Source organism: Manis pentadactyla, chromosome 5, assembly GCF_030020395.1.
Source record: "Manis pentadactyla isolate mManPen7 chromosome 5, mManPen7.hap1, whole genome shotgun sequence".
Lineage (NCBI taxonomy): Eukaryota > Metazoa > Chordata > Mammalia > Pholidota > Manidae > Manis > Manis pentadactyla.
The window spans coordinates 169277555-169296853 of record NC_080023.1 but is presented as its reverse complement, the minus strand read 5'-3'; the positions used below and the strand labels follow the sequence as shown (position 1 = coordinate 169296853).

General features: G+C 42.8%; 1 pseudogene; it reads left to right on the top strand.

Annotated features, from left to right (window-relative positions):
• The first annotated feature begins 304 nt into the window (after window positions 1-304).
• Window positions 305-18677, top strand: LOC118920141 (40S ribosomal protein SA-like; annotated as a pseudogene).
• The last annotated feature ends 622 nt before the right edge of the window (window positions 18678-19299 follow it).

The following is a 19299-nucleotide window of genomic DNA, read 5'->3' as shown; positions in this document are numbered from 1 at the left end:
TTAAACCCTCACCCCAGCTAGTGCAGTTACTATCTGTCAACATAGGAAGACGTTACAGAATCACTGGCTACATTCTCCATGCTGTACTACCCTCTCCCCGTGATCAACTAATGATTGAGGATTTTTATCCCCGTCGCCCTCCCCACCAGTCACTTCTCAGTGTCTATGAGCCTACTGCTGTTTTGTTCATTTTGTTTTGTTTCGTTTTTAGATTCCACAGAACATTAAAGGCATTATCAGTTGTCCTACTTTTTGGAAGATACTAGAACATCAAAATCCTGTTTGAAAACCTGACAACTCGGAGATGGAGGAAAGCAAACCCCGAATCATCTATCACCTTCTGCAGGACAGCAAACACCATTCTGACGTGATAGCAGCCCCTCCTGAAGATGTCAGTTCCATAAACACTCCACCAGGTCGAGATCCAAGGGTCAGCTCAGGTACCGACTAATGTGTTCATTTCGGATGGCTCATGTTCAAAATGAATAATAGCAACAGTTACAAAGTTTTTTGTTGTTGTTGTTGAAGTATCGTTGATAGACAATATTATATTGGTTTCAAGTATGCAACACAGTGGTTCAACAGTTACACACATTATTAAACCCTCACCCCCTCTAGTGTGGTTTCTATTTGTCACCATAGGGAGATTGACTGTATTCTCCACGCTGCACTTCCATCCCCGTGACCAACTTATATTATGATTGAACTTTCTGTGCCCCTCTATTCCCCTCACCCTCCCTATGCCCACCCAACCTTCTCCCCCATGGTAACCACCAGTCACTTCTCAGTGTCTCCGAGTCTACTGCTATTTTGTTCATTTTGTTTTGTTTCATTTTTAGATTCCACAAATAAGTGAAGTCATACGGTGTTTGTCTTTCTCCACCTGGCTTATTTCACTTAGCATAAAACCCTCCAGGTCAGTTACAATGTTTTGAGGACTTGCCATATTCCAGGCACTGGGATAAGAGCCCTACCTGCCTGCCCGACCTCATTTATACTCAAAATGACCATGTACGGTTTTAGCTCCTCTGCTTCCTGGCTGTGAGACCCTAGGGCAGCTAATTCACCTCTCTGTGCTTCTGGCTCCTCCCCTACACAATGGGGCTAATCATAGTATGTTCTTCGTAGAGTTATTTTGGACTTAAAGGAATTAATACATTCAAAGCGCTAGAACATGGCTGGACACGTTAAAAAGGCCTAGTAAACTTAGCTGTTGTTGTTCTATTATCCCCATTTAACAGGCAGAAGATTGAGATTTAAAGATCGTCCAGCTAAGCGGGGCTGGATCTTCAGTTTGGGCCTGTCTTACTCCAAGAGTCACGGCATTAGCTGAGAACGAGTCAGCATATTTTTTATATGAGGAGCCAGACAGTAAATATTTTAGGCTTTACAGAATAGGCTTTCTTTAACTAACTACTAAACTCTGTGAAAGTGGCCATAGACAATACCTGAAGGAATGGGCTTAGCTGGTTTCCAATTAAACTTTATTTACAAAAAAGCAGGTGGAAGGTCAAATTTGGCTCATGTTTGCCGACCTCTGGTGTTTACTACACAACAGGAACCTACAATATCAATTGACTTCCAGGCTTTAGCTGTGCTGGAATCACTTCTGTGACACAAATTTCTGCTTCTGCCTTGTTTGAATTTTACATTAGCAGAATGATTTCCTGAACACGTAGGAGGTACGTCAGGCTTGTAAACTGTTAACTTCACTTGTCTCTCTCAGAAAACAAATCTGTTGTTGCTCGGTTTTGATCCTACAGCAAAATATGCAGACGTGCGTTCTGTGGCCTTTCATTAACACATGTTTTTAAAAACATTACCACTGTAAGTTAGTCTTGACTGACAGGGCTCACCCGCTAGGCCTGCTGAAACCAGATAAATGGAGACGGGTCAGACATTTAGATTTTTAATCAATGTGGCCTCCCCTTGGTGATGTTTATTTCCACCCATCCGCATCAGCTCTTGAAGTTCCTTGAGAGTTAAAATTGTCAGCACTAAGATTCTGGCGATACCCATAAGCCTGGGTTCCTTTACCTGTGAATGAATTTTGGCCAGTGTGAGAATGAAGCCAATCTTGAAGGCTTGCTTTTTGGAATTTTTTGGTGTTTCAAGATACTAAGTTTGCATTTTGAAATTTGAGGCTGTTCCAGATAAGCAGAAATCTAGGATCTGAGTGATAAGCTGGAATGTTTGATTCTCTGCTCAGACCTTTCATTGTGTGGAAGCCCGTAAAATGCTACATCCATGGACTTTTGTGCTTCAGAAATTCCTTCATCAGAAAGGAAATTAGTTTGGTGTCTGTGTGTGGCATACATTCATGACCAGTACTGTCCTCCCAGCTTCAATATTTAAGTTATAGCTCCAAATACTACATTTCAGAGGGCAATTAGAAAATCTGAAAGAGAGGCCAGGTTGGGGAAAAGTCTATGGTTATTCTTTTACTCTCTTAATTCATCTCCCCTACGGAAGACTCCACCTGGAAAGTTAACTATTCACATCACAGATAATACAGTGAAATTTGATCACTTGAACTAACAGAAATGGTTTAGCTGGTTAATCAGAGTCATCCCTTATCTCCAAACTCACCTTCCCTCTCCTATTTTGAAAAATAAACAAAGGACTTATGAGAAGTCAGGCGCGTCCCTGGGGGCATTCAAATATATGTGTTCTGGCAGAATCATTGTCTGAGTAAAATGAAGGAGGAAAAGAACAATGGCCACCAGGTGCTATCACAGGGCCATCAAGGAAGCCATTCCACCCTGTCTTCACATTCACAAAGGGCCTAAATTGTGGACTTTTGACATTATCTTGAAATGAAGTCAGACCCAGAGTCGCAGAGAAACACTAGAAAGGCAGAGCAAGATCGTGCTCCTCACACACCTTTTTCCCTCAAAATATTCCTATGCTTTTTGAAATCACCCTCGTTTATAATACAAATGACTTTACGTTCAAATGTATTACCGAATATTCCTCACACACTCCTACGTTTCTGTGTTCCGTTTTTACTTTTTATTATAAAAATTTTCAAGCATGCAAAAAAGTACAGGGAGAAGTGTATATATCTGGACAATGGACAATGTATCTTGTCCACATATATTAGTCGCTGGCATTTTGCCACATTTGCTTCATCAACACCTCTTTTTCCTTGAGCATTTCAAGTTATAGGCATGAATTTTGTCCCTAAATCCTGCAGTTGTCTCTCTAAAACAATAGGGAGGGTTTTTTAAAATACAATCACAATTTTCCCCCAACTATTCTTTAAGGCTGGTTTATTCAAGCCCGAATCCAATCAAGTACCCTCCTTTACATGGGGTTGTTGTTATGTCCTATAGCATCCCTTTTAAAATCCTGAACAGCCCTCCCTCCTACCCCATACTTTTTTCCCTATGACATTTAATTTTTTTTTTAAGAGATCGAGCCAGTTGTCCTGTTCAATATTCCACCTTTGGGGAAGATTTCATACAGTTTTTAACTCCTGTCTTATCACTGGACCACAGTGTACACTATAGATCAGTTAGCATTTTTAAAAATTATCTTCTGTGGAAGATAATGTTAAATGTAGCACAGTTCATTGTGTTGCTTTTTAGGTTTTGTTTTTCTCCCCTTTTTCCCTGTTTTGATGTGTTAAGTTACAATTTATAGCTGCATGCAGTTAAGATCTCATACAATTTTGATAATACATCATAGTTGAGTGGCAATATTTTTTTCTGTATGTATACAGATAAGTGCTGTATATTATATATAATTGTATAAAGTATAACATACACAGAATAGTATAAATATATACACAATAGTCTGTATTATAAATACTGTGCATAATTTATAACAGATATTCTGTACATATTTTATACAGAATTATGTATTTTTTTCTGTGTGTTATACACACACACATACACACATACAGAGAGTCTCCAAAAAAATGGAAGTGACTTGTGACCCTGATGGCTGCTGATTATATTCTCAAAAGTAAATGCGGGCTCACTACAATTTCAGGCTTCTTTTCACTCTATTCATCATCCCCTGCCCCCAGGTCAATTATTTATCCCCAGTCATATAATATAATCGCTACTACATCCACAGCTGGCTGCCCTGGGGCATGTCACCTGCAATATGAATTTGTTTCCAACACCGCCTGGCTATTTCAGCCAGGCTTCTCCGTGTCTGCACAGGCGCCTTCCTAATGCTTTGACAGTCACTTCCTGGAGATTAAGCGGAGTGATTTTTCCAGTAGCTCATGACTCTTTCTTCCTTGTCACCTTAATTTCATGCCAACCTTTTCTGGGATGGTGGTGTTTTCCTACTTCAGTACAAAAGCTCACCGCTTGCCAGTGGTGTTAATTCTAATCTGTGTCTTCTAGAAGGATTATTTGATTTGGAGAGGTCAGCTGAGCGGCCCTAGCCAGGAAGACGTGAGCTACATAGGTGATGGCTGCATTAAGCCACCAAGTGCTGGGGTGGTTTTACTTTGATGGCGACAGAGTCGATTTTTGAAAATGTCAAATTATTTGCTCACATTTAATATGTAGGTGCATTCACATGAGAATTCAGATCGCTGGTTCCTTTGGCAAAGTGAGGGTCTGGCCACGGTAGTCCTGGCTTCACCTGTGGCTACAGTTAACTGGCTCGGGCCAAGGACAGGCTGCCTCTGTTGGCAGGACTGAGCTTTCTGATTGGCTGCTTCACTTCTCATGTTGTGGAGAGGGAAGCAGAAGCCCTCAGAGGGTCATGTAGGCTCAGCCAACAGAAGTAGTGAACAGCCATGATGCATCAAGCACAGAATTAAACAAAGCTGCACACCGCTCCTTCCTTTGAATATTGTAGAAGGGATGAAATAGATAGTAGCAAAGCAGACTGATACTGATCATTCAACAAATAATGACTGAGCCCTATCACATGCTAGATACTATTCTGGCAGGAGATAGAACTGTAAATGAAGCGAACTCCCTGATTTCATGGCACTCACACTGGGGGGTGACAAGGAGACAAACTATAAACAAAACAATCTAAGTAGAACATCTAATTTGTTAGACAGCAGTAAGAGCGACGGATAAAAATAGTAGAGGGGCAGGCAGAATTGGTGGGTAGGGATTGCCATTTTATATCCAGAGGTCAGTGAGGGTCATGGAGAAGGTAAATTGAAGGAAGACAGAACTGGGGAGGGAGGGAGGCATGGAGATACCTGGGGAAAAGCATTCCAGGCTGAGGGAACAGCCAGTGCAAAGGCCCTGAGGTGGGATTGTGCCTGTGGTACTTGTGGAGCCAGAAGGCCAGTGGCTAGAGGAGCTAGCAAGGGCATGTGAGGAGGACTGTATCAGGGAGATTGTGGAGATCTGGCATCTGGCATCTCTCATCTTGAGCACAGGAGCCATGTTACCGACCTGCATTTTCACAGAATCCCTCAGCCTTCTCTGTGTGGGACATGGAGGGGCAGAAGAAGATACCCAGAGAGCAGCCAGGAAGCCAACACCTCACCCAGACTCAGAGCAGCCTGGGAGCGCTGGAGAGGGAGAGAGTAGTCAGCTCAGGAACACACTTTGAATGTGGAGACAAATGGCTGGATTGCATGGTGACAGCAGAGGAAGGAGGCAAGGAAGTCCCCCTACCCCTCCACTCTCCACTTTTTTTTTTTTGCCAAGTGGCAGGATGTGGTTGCCATTAACCAAGCTGGGAATCCTGTAAGAACAGCACGTTTGAGGGACACTAGGAGTTAGGTCTGAACACGTTACATTTGAGAGTCTCTCTGGGCCTACGGGGAGACGTCTAGAGGGCAGTGGCTGCTTGGACATGGAGTTCTTGGACAGGTGTGAGCTGGGGCACTGCTAGTGGACCGTTGGTGTTTAAAGCCCTGGGGCTGCATGAAACCATGAACAGAGGTCAAGGAGAAGTAAGGAGTCCCAGGACTGAGCTCCGGGCACTGCAGCGTGAAAAGGGCAGGAGATGAGGGACAACCAGAGGGACAGACAGAAGAGTGACCTGTGATCTGGGAGGAAAACCACACAAGCGTGACGTTCCAGAAGCCCAGAACATTCCAGGAGGGATGTACTGTGTTGAGTGCTGCTGGCAGGACAAGGATGACGTGTGAGAACTGACCGCTGAATTGAACAAGGGAGGAGGGTTGGCCTCCTCTAGCCTCTAGCTTTACCCCCTCCAGTTAACAAAATCATTCTTCATTCATGATATACCAAGTGAACTCATTCAGATTCACTCATTCATTCATGATATACCAAGCCCTGTGGTAACTAGCTCCAAGACAGTCCCCAGGAGACTCTTGCCTCCCACACTCCATAGGGCCAACCAGTTAACCAACAGAATGTTGCAGAAATGAAGGTGTGTCACTTTAGAGACTCAGTCCTAAAAGACGTGTGTCTGGAATGACACAGTAGTGATGCTTGCACAACTTGATGACTCTACTGAAAAAAAAAACCCACCAAATTTAAACTTTAAAAGAGTGAATTTTATGGAATGTGAATAAAAGAAATAATAAAAGAAAATTATGTATTTACAAGAGAAAAATATATATAACAGAAAAAAATTACTTCACATGATATAAATCAGATCAATCATGTCATTTACCACAATAAATGTGAATCAAATGAGTTTTTAAAAAAAGACCCAGACATGGCAGCTACCAGCCCGCCCTCTCCCTTGGCTCTCTAGCTCTGGGGAAAGCCAGGGCCATCTTGTGAGGATGCTCAACTAGCCCCGTGGAGAGGTCTGTGTCATTAGGAACTGAGGCTTCAAGTTTGGGTCATTTGTTACACAGCATAAGCAATACAAACACTGACACCGCTCTAGGTGCTGGCAATGAGGAAGTGAGAAATACATGGTCAATGCCCCCGAAGACTGATGAGTCACAGGGGGACTGGTTCTATTACGGCACTCACCACACTGCATTTCATATCACTGTTCTCCTTACTGTCCAGGTTAAAAAAACTGAGATTTAGCAAGACGTTTGAATCCAGGGCTGTGCAACCACAAAGCAAGGAGCTCTTAACTTTGGAAGCATAGCCAAAAACAGAGGAGGTATAACCAAAAACTTCTGTTGGAGAAGTGTCACCCCAAAGGTTCTTGAGATCTATGTCTCTCTCTCTCTCTTTCTATCAATAGAGCTGTCAGAAACAAGAAATCAAGAGGAGATTGTGGGAGACCTTACATCTTTAAAAAGTGTTTAACTATGGAAAAAAATCTTCTTATCTGTTCCATCTTTTCCTTCAAGTCCCAACTCAAATGTCACCTTTTCAGCTGAACCTTACTAGAGGTATACTCCCATAGTGCATTATCTAGTCATTGAAATACATTCATTGAGCACCTACTGTGTATCAGGCTTGTGCAAGGAGCCAGGAACACACCAGACAAGCTCCCACCCCTCAGGAGATGGGTTTGCCTGCAAGTACGGCAATTTGAGTTCCTCCTGCAGGAGGTGCCACATAGCTTCATGGCCAAGGATGCTAACTTTAGAGAAAGACCAAAAGGTGGTAGTGGGGTAAGGGTGGTGGTGTAACGGTAGGAAGAAATCCTCAACCCTTAGAAGATCAGGCAGTGGTTCATGGAAGAAGTGCCATTTGAACTGGGTTTTGAAAGATATATTAGTGACAAACATGTGACCATGACATTGTGCTATTTTGTTTTTCCAGCTTTATTGAGGTATAATTGACATAAGAACTGTATATATTTAAGGCATACAATGTGATGAGTTGATACACGTATACATTGTGAAATGATTACCACAATCAAGGCAATCAACACCTCCATCACCCCACATACCACATTGTGCTATTTTTAATTTTGTGAGAAGTTGTGATACACTTAACAAAAGTGGGTACAACCATGTGTGGCAGATCAAGGCAAGCTTGTTCCTACTGTGTATTCTCCCTGCTTCTTCTAGATTGGAACTCCATGTTTCGGCTGTATATATGGATGCTACCATTACTTTTCCCTGTCTGGGCACAGCCACCCTAGGTCATGAAATGGGGGTCACATGTTGGGGTTGGCAGAGTCATAGAACAGAAAGTACCTGGGACTTTGTCTCCAGGGAACCTCCATATCAGCCTGAGGCTCCTTGTTCTTCAACTATTGCATGATAAAGAATTAAATTCCTATCTTTTGGGCTCTCTCAAAGCCACCAAACCTGTGGCCAGCAAATACACAGACATTTTTAGCTGATGAGCTCCTCGCAAGCCATTTCTGTGTCATCTTAATTCTCAGATCCAGGGGAGACCTTGACCTTGCAAGGACAGAGGAAAAGTTTTGCCTCCCCCACCAATATTATCTTGCTTGTGATGTTAATTAACAGCCACATGTTATTCTCTTTAAAGTGAAATATTGCTAACACTTGCCTTTCTGATTTGTCCTTAGGCACTGGTGCAGCCAAGACAGGACCACAGTAGGAGATTGAGGTTCCTCGGAGCTGTTGGCCTGTCTTCCCAGGTAGGAGCAATGGGGAAGGTCATGGTTATGATAAATTACCTTAGGAACTTTGATGGGGGCAGATGTTGGGAGGATGGATCAGCCCTGGAGGGAACAGGGTGGGGCTGAGAGCCTAGCCCCAGAGCAAGGGCTTTGCCAGGCCAAGGAAGACAGGGGTGGAGACCATCCTCCCATTCTCTCCAGCCACATCCTGTCTTCCTTGGTCTCTCCACTGTCACCCCCACACCCCATTTTTTTCCATGGCCAAACAAGCTCTGGGGAAACTAGGAACCCAGCTGAGCCTCACTAGCCACAATCTAAGAAAAAAGCTGAAACAACTGTTGCTACCATTTATTGACAATTTTCCTTGAAGTGTTACATATACTTTCATGCATGTATAAACTATCACATAGGAATTGTGCTATATGCAATATGCATAGGCATATATATACACACACATATGGCATGTACATGTATATCCTTAAAACAATCCAATGAGGCAGGTCTTGCTATTAACCCCATTTTATAAATGAAGAAATGAGGTACCAGGAGGTTAGGTAACTTGGTCAAGATCAAGGTGGAGGGAGCCTGGGTCTGGACCCCGATAATCACGTGATGGATTCCACCTGCTTCAGCACTAGGTAGTACGTCAGAAGGATTATAAACAGGTGAAAGCTTTTTAAACAAGTGCACATTGGATTTGAAATATTTATGCATTTTGGACTATCTCAAGCCACCAATTCTCTGACTGTGTATTTTTAAATTCTTTTCTAAAAGAATGCACCAATAAAAATATCAGTTTTGCAGTCCTTAAGCAGAGCACCCTATGCAAGGATATTAAGATCTCCCAAATTGGCTTTGTAATAAGTAATCGCTAATTACAAATAAAATTTGAAAGGAGAGGAGGGTGGCTCTTTGAGTAAATACAGTCCTAGATACAGGTTGTGTCGGGTAAAGGATTGGAATTCCACAGAAGTCTTTTTAGTGTAGCTGTATGGGAAAAGAGAGCCCTTAGCCTGCTATTTTATGTTTGATCATGTCCTCCTGTTAATGAACTTGTGGGGCTCCTATTGGGCAAGTTCCTGGCCATGCTGTAAAAAGGCATTGTCCCCAGAACATATTTAAATTTCAAATGCATGCCTAATAAACCCAAGCTCAGTGCTGGTTAAATTCTCTGCATAACTGAGGGGGTTATTTCATTTCACTCCAGCTCTTTGGAGTTCCGCAATTGGTTTTGCCCACCCCTTCCTGCCCTCAAGCCTGTCTTTCTTTTTCTCTGCAATCTGCTACTGGCAATTTCTTTCTTTCTGCAATCTGCTAGTGGCAATTAGCCTAAAAGATATACCTTTGTGCTCTGGTTTGGTTTAAAAAGGCATTAATCTTGGTTATGGGGAATACTCTATGCTAATGTGTGTTTTATTTTCAGTGTCTTATTGATCTGCACTTTCCATTCTTCCTTATTAATGTCTACCCAGCCCAACTTTTAAAGGGTCAAATTTCAAAGAGACTACATCCTTTTCTTGGGAAGTACTCCCCCTCATAGATCTGGGAACACAGAGTAGACTATCTGGTCTGTATCCACGGGTTGGTTCATTCCGGGATCCTGTGGTTCACCAGCCTTCGAAGAAGCCCTGGAAGCTAAGGGTTCTCAAAGGAGAATCTTTCAAGGCCACTCTGAAGCTTTTATAGAACTCTAAAGGCAAAAAAAAAAAGAAAAAAATCAAAATCATGCCCTCTGAATTTGAGAATCTCTATTCTGCTCTAGAACTACCTAAATTTAACATTGCAATTTCCTAATCCCAATACTGTTCCGCTATTTATGGAAATTTTCAATGTAGTCCTTTCAGGAGCTAGTGTTAATGACAGCAATGGAAGCATAAAAGCAGAAAGATCATTCTAACTTCTGAATTTCTCTCTTGAAAATAAGTTTATTTTGGAATAATTCTGGTTTTACAGAAAAATTGCAAAGAGAGATAGCATTGGGAGTTTCCACATGCTCTTCACCCAATTTCCCCCTCATTTCACATTCCATGGTAGTTTGTGCAAACTGAGAAATTAACGTCAGTGAAATACTACTAACTAACCTCCAGGCTTCATGACAATTTCATCAGTTTTCTACTGATATCCTGTTTTCTGTTCCAAGATCCAATCCAGGATACCATGTTACATTTTTAGTGATTTTTTTTTCCTGATCTTCCTTTGTTTTCCTCACATGGACCACCACCTTTCTTCTTTCACTGTCCTTGGGTTTTTTTGTTTGTTTGTTTCCTTTCTTTGCCACTCAATAAAAAAATCACAGGAGAGCAGATGTGAAGGGAACCTAAGAGCCTGTTTATTTCAGGATTTCCTAAGTGGCAGTACATCCCCCCAGTGGTACCCGTGCAATCATCTAAGGTGGTACACCGATGAACATTTTTTATTTAAATAGTTATGTGTGTATTTTAACAGCTTTTAGAAAATATATAAAAAGCCAATAAGACCATTTTACAGACATTTCCAAGGATGAGGCTAACTATAAAGTCGTGAGTCACTATAAAGATGATTTAAAGACAAAGACTAAGTGATTATGAGATGAGTCACATATAAGTAAGAGGAGAACTTAAAATGCCAAAATTTGTAAACACTGGTCTCTCAGATCCTTCCTTATGCACATGAGGAAACGGAGGCCCAGGATGAAAGTGGCTGGTGCCCCCCAATTTCCAGGCCCACCTCTTTCCTGGGTAGCACCATCCCCACTTTGGCTGGCCTCTCTGCAGACCCAGGGGACTGGATGGTCCCTGCATCCTGCCTGGCAATGTGTGCAATCATGGACTAAGGTCTCTCTGGTCCATGAGACGTGACAACAAGCCTGCCAGGGGCTTTGGGGAAGTTTTCCTCCATCTTCTAAAGGGACACAGTCATCAGTTGTGGACAAGATCATTAAACCAGGGCCCCTCCACACAAAGGAGAGTTATGCAGCTATAAAAAGGAGGGAGGAGTATCTGTCCTTCTATCCCACTACAGAGGGATCAAAAAGGCACACTATGTGAGAAAAGCAAGAAAAGAAGTAGGGGGAGATACAAACACATACACATGTTGGGCTTATATTAAAAAATAAAGAGTGGGAAGATGAACTAAAAATTTAAATTGGTTAGTGACAAGCAAAGAGGAAAGAGAGCAGAGGAGTCAGGCCAGAACCTTCTCTAAAAACTACTTCAGTAACTTTTAGTTTGGTGCCATCTAAGTATATTACATAATTAAAACTTAAATTCATTTTTAGAAAAGCAACCCCTAAACTTTGAAAACAAAATTAAAAATTAAAAAATGAACCTAACTGTAGATTTACTTGGTAGCATAACTATGCAGGATTTCAAGAGCCTTAAATCACAATAATTTGTCTCTTATCCTTGGTGAGATGTATATACCCTACGGACAAAAAGAATTGCAAAAGATGAATCTTAAAAACTATTTTTTCATTAGCATATTCTTGGTAGTCATGTTGATATTGCTGTTTTTACGTGGTGATGTACGTATTGTGGGATAAAGCAAATATTTGTGTCCCAGGTTAAATGATTACCATTAGAAAAAGCCTTTTGAATACAGTCTTATTGCAAATTAATATATATTTCATTCTATAAAATGTTGAAGAAGGCAGATAACCTTGATAAAAACTGGCACATAATCTTATCATTCAGAGATCACCAGTATTAACGCTGTATATCTTTACTCAGTCTCCTATGCATGACTCTGTGCTTCTTTCACAAAAATGACATTCTGAATATATATTCGGTAACCATTTTTCAAATTTTTTACTACTGCATGAAGTTCTTTTCATAGCCCTACACGTTTTTCTGTATCCTCTAGATTATCAGCTCCATTAAGGCAGGGCCTTTGAACAGTGTTTCTCCAACTTTATTCACATACTCCAATGTCAAATTTTGCCGTATGTACACAACACCTATACGATTATTTACTTCGTATTTTCCTTTAAAGCAACTCACATTGTTGTCTTATGCAATTGTCTTCTTGAAATTATAGGCTTGATAAACTAGTTAAACATTCTAATATGAATTAATGTAAATGCATAACTAATAGATAATTCCAGTGTTCAGCTATATATGGTTTTAAATCATCCTTGTACAGCCAGAGGTGTGTATACCATGTTTTAGCAAAGTGCTGTAATATCATATTCAAAGGCTAAGTAGATTTTTTATTTTTAAAAATTTTTATGGACTTTGTGTAGTTTTAACACACTTTGAAAGTTGTGTAACCACCATCATCAGGACACAGAGAGTCCTGACAGCCCCCCACATTCCCTGCTCTTGCCCCTCTGTTCAAGGCTCTCCCCCGGCCAGTCCAGGGTCTCCCACCATTGGGTCGCCAAGTTGTTTCCCCAGTTTCTCTTTGATGATTAACTTGCTTCCTTCCAGTATTGTTGTGTTCGAAGCCCTCTGGTATAGCTTCAACTTGTGATCAATCAGGGATTTCTAAGCACTTACATAAATACCCAGACAACCCCCCCATCATTTTTCTTCTACTGTTAATCTCTATCTCCCCCAAGACCCGATGCATTTATAGGGAGGTCATGGCTTCTGGTGTTTCTGAGCACAGTTCAACAGAGGCAAATGGTATAAACATTTCAAATTGGAGCATCTTGGATCTAACGCATAGTACTCATGGGTGCCTAATTTTGGCTTGGGGGTTGTCCCTCTAGTCCCTCAGCACCCCATGCCCTCCTGGTAGGCAAAGGTAACTGAAAGGTATTTGCTGTCCTGATTCAGTCTTACATTGAGGTTGAAATAATGTGTGTGTTTGACCTGCTGCGTCTCTTAGCCCACAGAACTTCAGTCTTCACACCTGAGCTCTCTTACTCCCCACTTGTAGGCCCAGCTACAATATTTCCTTAGGGCCGGGAGGGGGTGTAGCTGTAAAGGGGGAGCGCAAATGGAACCGGTTTGTATCCTGATTGGAGTCCTGATTATACAAAATGATACATGTGGTAAAACACATCAAACTGTATACATACCCCAAAAAAGGAAGAAAAAATGTGAACACAAGTGAGTGTGGGTCCTGCTTTTGCAGCGATGACTTTGAATCCACTCTACTTTATAAACAAACAAAAATTAATGAGCCACTTTCCAGGTTGGGTACTCCGCATCACGGGGCAGGTGTACATCTCACATGTAAGGGGACTGATGTCCTGACCCCACTGAGGCTGGGACATGGTGGTCAAGGGCAAAGCGAACTATCTGGCTTTGAGCTTTTCCATTTTCGCCACAGGTATGTTAAGTTCCTGGCAAGCTGGGTCCTTCATAGTGGGGTAATTGTTAGCTATTTGGGGTCTTCTCCCTGCCCATCTCATTGCTCTGTGGACTCTACTCTCACAGGCCTCTTCTTCACCCCGTCACTGCCTCTGGGACTTGGGAAAGCTGCCTTTGTCCCCTTCCTGCTTTTCACGGTCTGAACTTGCCCATCCGTGAAGCTCCCTTCCCACCCCTGGCCAACCCAGATGACTCCCATCTGAATTCACATTGTGTCTGTCCTGATGTGAGCAAGAGGAAGCCTTTCTAAAACTGGACTAAAGCCAGTGCTATGCAGGGTCTGTTCTTAGTGAGGGAATATGGGCCACACAGTAATTTGTTACACATGCTCACACACAACTAGTGTTCTTGGAAACTACTCCAATGGCCGCTCAAAGCCATGGTCTCCAAATGTGGCTGCAGATCAGCAACCTCGGCAAACTTGTTATGAATGCAGATTCTTGAGTCCCACCCAAGACTTACTGAATCAGAAACTCTGGGGGTGCAACCCAACAACCGATGGTTGCACAAACCCTCTAAGTGATTTTTGGATTTGCTGAGAAACACTAACTTGAGATTCACTTGCCTAAAGTGCTGGTTCTCGTCCTGACTGCACGTTACTGGGGGCTGCTAAATCCCAACATCCAAGAAAGGATGGCATCTTGGACAAAGGTGGTAGCAATGGACATGATGAGAGGTGATCAGACATTTTCAAGCCCTTCCCCACTTACCATGCTTTGTTCCCCATGCCTGGGTCACTTTCAGACGTATTCTGTTTCTCTCTGTGTATTTGCTGTCCTTCTTTCCTATCCAGATGTCAACTCCTTGTCTCACTTGATCACTCTCCTTCCCCTTTGCTCATGACCATGTCTGATGCACAGCAGGGACTCAGTCTATATTTTTTGAGTGTGCCAATTACCAGTAGTAATACCTGTTTGGTTTAAAAAACAGTGGGACTGCTTTCTGGGAATCCAAAGAGCCTGTGAGAGGGAAGGAACAGTCTCCTAAAGGAGGAGACCTGAGAGGCTTAATATGATGCTGCTGTGTGGCTGGGAATGGGGAATGGCTAATTGAGATGTGCCTTAGAATCCACCTCCTGGAATTATTCCTGTTCAATGAGAGACCCTTGCCTTCCCAAATTGGCTGCTTTTTCCCACAGGGGAAGGGCTGAGTCTTTGTTTGTTGGTGTTCCACACAAAGTGCAGTATATTAAAACGCAGTGGCTACCTAAGTGAGAGACAACAGGCATGATGGAATAATAACAGCTATTGTTTATGGAGTGTGTGCTGGGGGCCAGGTACCATGCTAAATGTTTGATGTGCATTTGCCTCTTAATCCTTGAAAAGAATTGAGTTAATTTTATGATGATGACACTGAGACCCAGAGGGATAAAGAACAAAGCATCCAGTATAGAGTGGGGACTCAGTATTATCTGTCAGATGACTGGATTCCTGTTCCTGGTTGTGCCTCCACGTGTGTACACCACACCACTACATACTGGCTGGACACATGTCATTGGAGTGTATAATTTGGAGGTAGATAAATGTATCATTTGACCATAGGCTGTCAGCTCCTGAGAAGCCACAGAGGACGGCGCATCACCCAAAGATGCTTGGATGCTGAGGTGCCTCCTATTGGGTTGGATAAATCTGTTTTACTCTAGTAACATGAGGTACTGAGTAGCATTTTTGGAATTTATGCAAGGAAGAAGGAAATGTATGTCTGTGGTTCTATGAGCAGGGCAGCCCCTGGAGTTGTGAAATTGACTGCTGTTGTCTTCCAGAAAGGTTTTCCTTCCATGGCTACCCTACTTCCTTTGGAGAGCTCCTCCCACACTCCATGGCATCACGGGGAGGCTGCCAATCAAGGTGCCTTATTGCATATTCCCACCCACTCACCCATAGATCTGCCAATCAGAGAACTCTATTGCATACTCCTGCTACCATCACTGCCTCCCTGATTGGTTCAGAAATGAATGAGGGATCCCACTGAGCCAATCAGAACATGGCCTGGGACTTCTCTGCCAGAGTTAGCGTGGAGAATAAATTTACCTTTAAAGTTTAAGGAAAACTCCCCAAATCAAATGCCATTGGATCCACCTCTGTCCCAGATAGAGTCAATGTATTTAATTGTGTCATCCTGAAGGCAAATAGAGATTATGGTCCTTCTCCCTAATGGCTGTCTTTACAATGTTGATTCACATATATGATATTAGACCTTGGGAGGGAGCAGGGTGGCAACTGTAAGGGAAAAGAAAGCATTGGCCTCCTTTTATATTTAGTGTATTCTTTAAAAAAACAAAACAAAAAAACTTCAGTGCATATTGGTTCCAACAAAGACCGTGTTTAAACATGGATGTGGAATTCCTGGTACTCATTTTTTCATTGGCGTCTGTTGCCCAGCGATTCTGTGCTCATCATTGTGACAAGCACTGGGGGCACAGAGCGAGAGGACACACTGTCCTGGGACTTTTAACCCACCAGAAGAGCAGAACATCAGCCTTCAGCTTTCCCTTATTTTCTAAACCCACCCACCAAAAGCCCGTTAGTCCCAGCTGCCTGGCTTCAACTCTGGCAGCCCCTTCTTCTTCCTCAGGGCACTTGAAATTCTGACGAATCTTCCAGCAGATTCTCTCGCATTCGCTCGGCAACCATGCTCCCTGTTCATTTAGCTTGAAATGGTTTGAAATTTCAGAGTTTTTGGTTTGGTTTGGTGGGGTTTATTTTTATGTATTTTTATTTCAAAAGAAATGATTCATTATACAAACATTCAAATAGTTTGAATACAGTGGTATTAAAAGTGGAAGTCTGCAACATACATAAAAAGCTAATATTACTAGTTTGGTATAGTTTCCATCAGACCTTTTTATTTTTTTTTTTTATTTATTTTTTTTCCTGTAGCTCACTTTATTGTAAGAATACATAGTATGTAGTACACGTAATGTACAAAATATGTGGGGATGAGGAGGAGGGGCGGGAGGGTTGGAGAAGGGGGTGGGGGAGGTGAGCTGGTGCTCCTAACACCTGCGTGGTTCAAGGGTCAGCTGTACACTGTCCCATCTGTGGAAGTCATAGAGAACTGAGGTCATACGTACAAGTCCAGGAGTGGCCACTGTCATTCATATCCAGGCCCTGCCACTCACAGACTGTGTGACCTTGGCAAGTTATTTAAGCTCCTTGTGTCTCTGTTTCCTCATCTGTAACAGATTTCACCATTTGCGAAGGTTAAAGGCATTGCTATATGTGAAGTGCAAGATACCAGCTCTCTGATAATTGCTATCCTGAGGGGAAGCAAGCAAGGAGCCCACATTTTAGAGATAGGCTCTAGTCCCATCACGAGCCAGCTGTGCAACCTTGGGAGGTTACTTTACCTCTCTGTCCATCAGACCTTTTTAAATGCACAAGTTAACCTATATTATTTATTGTCTTTAAAGGGAATCATACTTTCACATTATTTTTCAAGTAGCCCTTTCTTTAAACAGTACTTTCTAGATGTGTGCCATCTAGTACATTAGCATGGGTCTCATGTATTTAAATGTAAATAAATTAATTTAAATAAAAAATTAAACCTTCAGTTCTTCAGTTACCCTTGACACATTTCAGGTGTTGCATGAGACCAGTGATTCCCCTATTGGACAGACAGAAAACATTTCCATCAGCACAGAAAGTTCTATTGGACAGCACTGGTCTAGATAACTTTGTACATCCATATGTAAACTTCCTACTTCATTCCTTTTCTTTTTTTTTCTTTTAACCATCCCGTGACTTTTCTTTGTATGGATATACAGTGACATATTTAATCATTTCTACTTGGACATTGAGTTTGTTTCCAGTTTTTCACGATTGCAGTTTATTCTCATATCTAACACTTGGTTCACTTGTGCCATGACTCGGCAGAATGAAGCCCCAGTAGGCAAGATACTCAGGCAAAAGCTCTAAAACGCTACTTAAATTTTCCATTTTTAAACTAAGATCTTTGTTCTCTAGGTGCTGAGACTGACAGGAGATGTTCTCATGGGTTGATCTGTCTGATTATATGTCAGGATAGGGTAGAAGAAAGGAAAATGGTCTGTGGCTTTGGGTAATTTTAGTATCTATAAATTATAGCAGTATAATTTGTGATGTTGCATCTTAAGTGGAGATCTGGTTTTGAAGCCATTGTGAAAAGTAAAAAATACAGTAAAAAAAAATATTGCCCTCAAAAGAAATCCTTTAAATGGTCAATAAAATATAGTCTGACTGTGTGTACATTATACCTTCTCTTAATAAGCCTGACATAGCCCGTTATTCCTCTATGGCAGGAAGCACCGAGTATGTAATGGGCCAGGAGCCCCTTGCATGTGGCCTTGCATGTGAGGCCCTTGTATCCTCTGTGCTGATGTGGGCTGCTGTCACTGGAGCCCCTCCTCTTGCTGGCTGCTTTACCCCTGGGACCTTCACTAGCCAGACACAGGCAGCCTTTCGGGAGCCGAGACTTCTGGTGGCTACTGATCCCGGGGCTGACCACCAGCGTCTCACAGAGGCCCTTGAGTGAACCTGCCTGCCATCGCTCTGTGTACCATTGACCCTCCTCGGCGCCGTGCGGACACTGCTGTCCGTGCAGCAGGGCTCACTCAGCGGGGCTGATGCGGTGAGGTGCTGGCCTGGGAAGCTACGTGCACAGGCATGGCACCATCTCCCATGAACACCCATGGAAGGTCATGCCTGGTCTCTACTTCCACAGAGATCCTGGAGAGACAGAGAAGGAAGGGCAGGCCACCGGCAAAAAGGCTGTGAGCACGGAGGACTCAGGGTGAATGGCGGCCTCTGGGGCCCCCACACCTACTATCCTCAACTCAAGGTCACAGACAGGTCGGAGGCGCATTGTGGCCCCTGTGTCCAGCGGTTCCCTAGTGAAGACCGCAGCCCTCAGCCGGCCACCGAAGCCAGGCCTGCAGCTCCCGCTGCTCAGGCCACTGGCTGGGCAGGAACAGCCACTGGCTGGTCTTAAGCTGGAAATGGTAGTCCTGGAAATCTTTGCTGATACACATTTTCCATTTTTCCTGCCTGGTTGGATAGCTAGAACTGGAGAATAGAGCAGCCTAGTCGTCTTCCATGTTTCCCTCTCTGGTGGGTTTTCTTGGTCTCACTTTACTATTTTAGCTCCAGAGGTGGGGAGCTACGTGCCAATGAAATTTTCTTAATAAATATGGAAATGTAATTTCATATAATTTTCACACATCATGAAAGTCTTCTTCTTTTGATCGTTTCTCAACCATTTAGCCAGAATACAGAGTTCCGCCTTTTTGTGTGTGTGCACTACATGCCAACTGAGCCCTGGGCCCCCCTCCCTTTCAGACTTTCAACTACCTCCACACCCCACCCTACCCCAACCCAGCTCAACATGTTTCCTTCTATTGTGAAGAGAAAATTCCATGAATGCAGAAGCTGAGACCCATGAATATTTTTTTCTCCTCAAGGTGCTTACCTAAGGTGAGCTTTGCAATTGGAATGCGAAGGGGCATCAAACAGAATCTCAATCGCATTAGAAAAGATAAGCGGTTATCAGATGGTTTGACTGATTGGGTGGTTAAGGATTTCACTAAGGAAGCCACTTTCAGTGTTGCATTCAG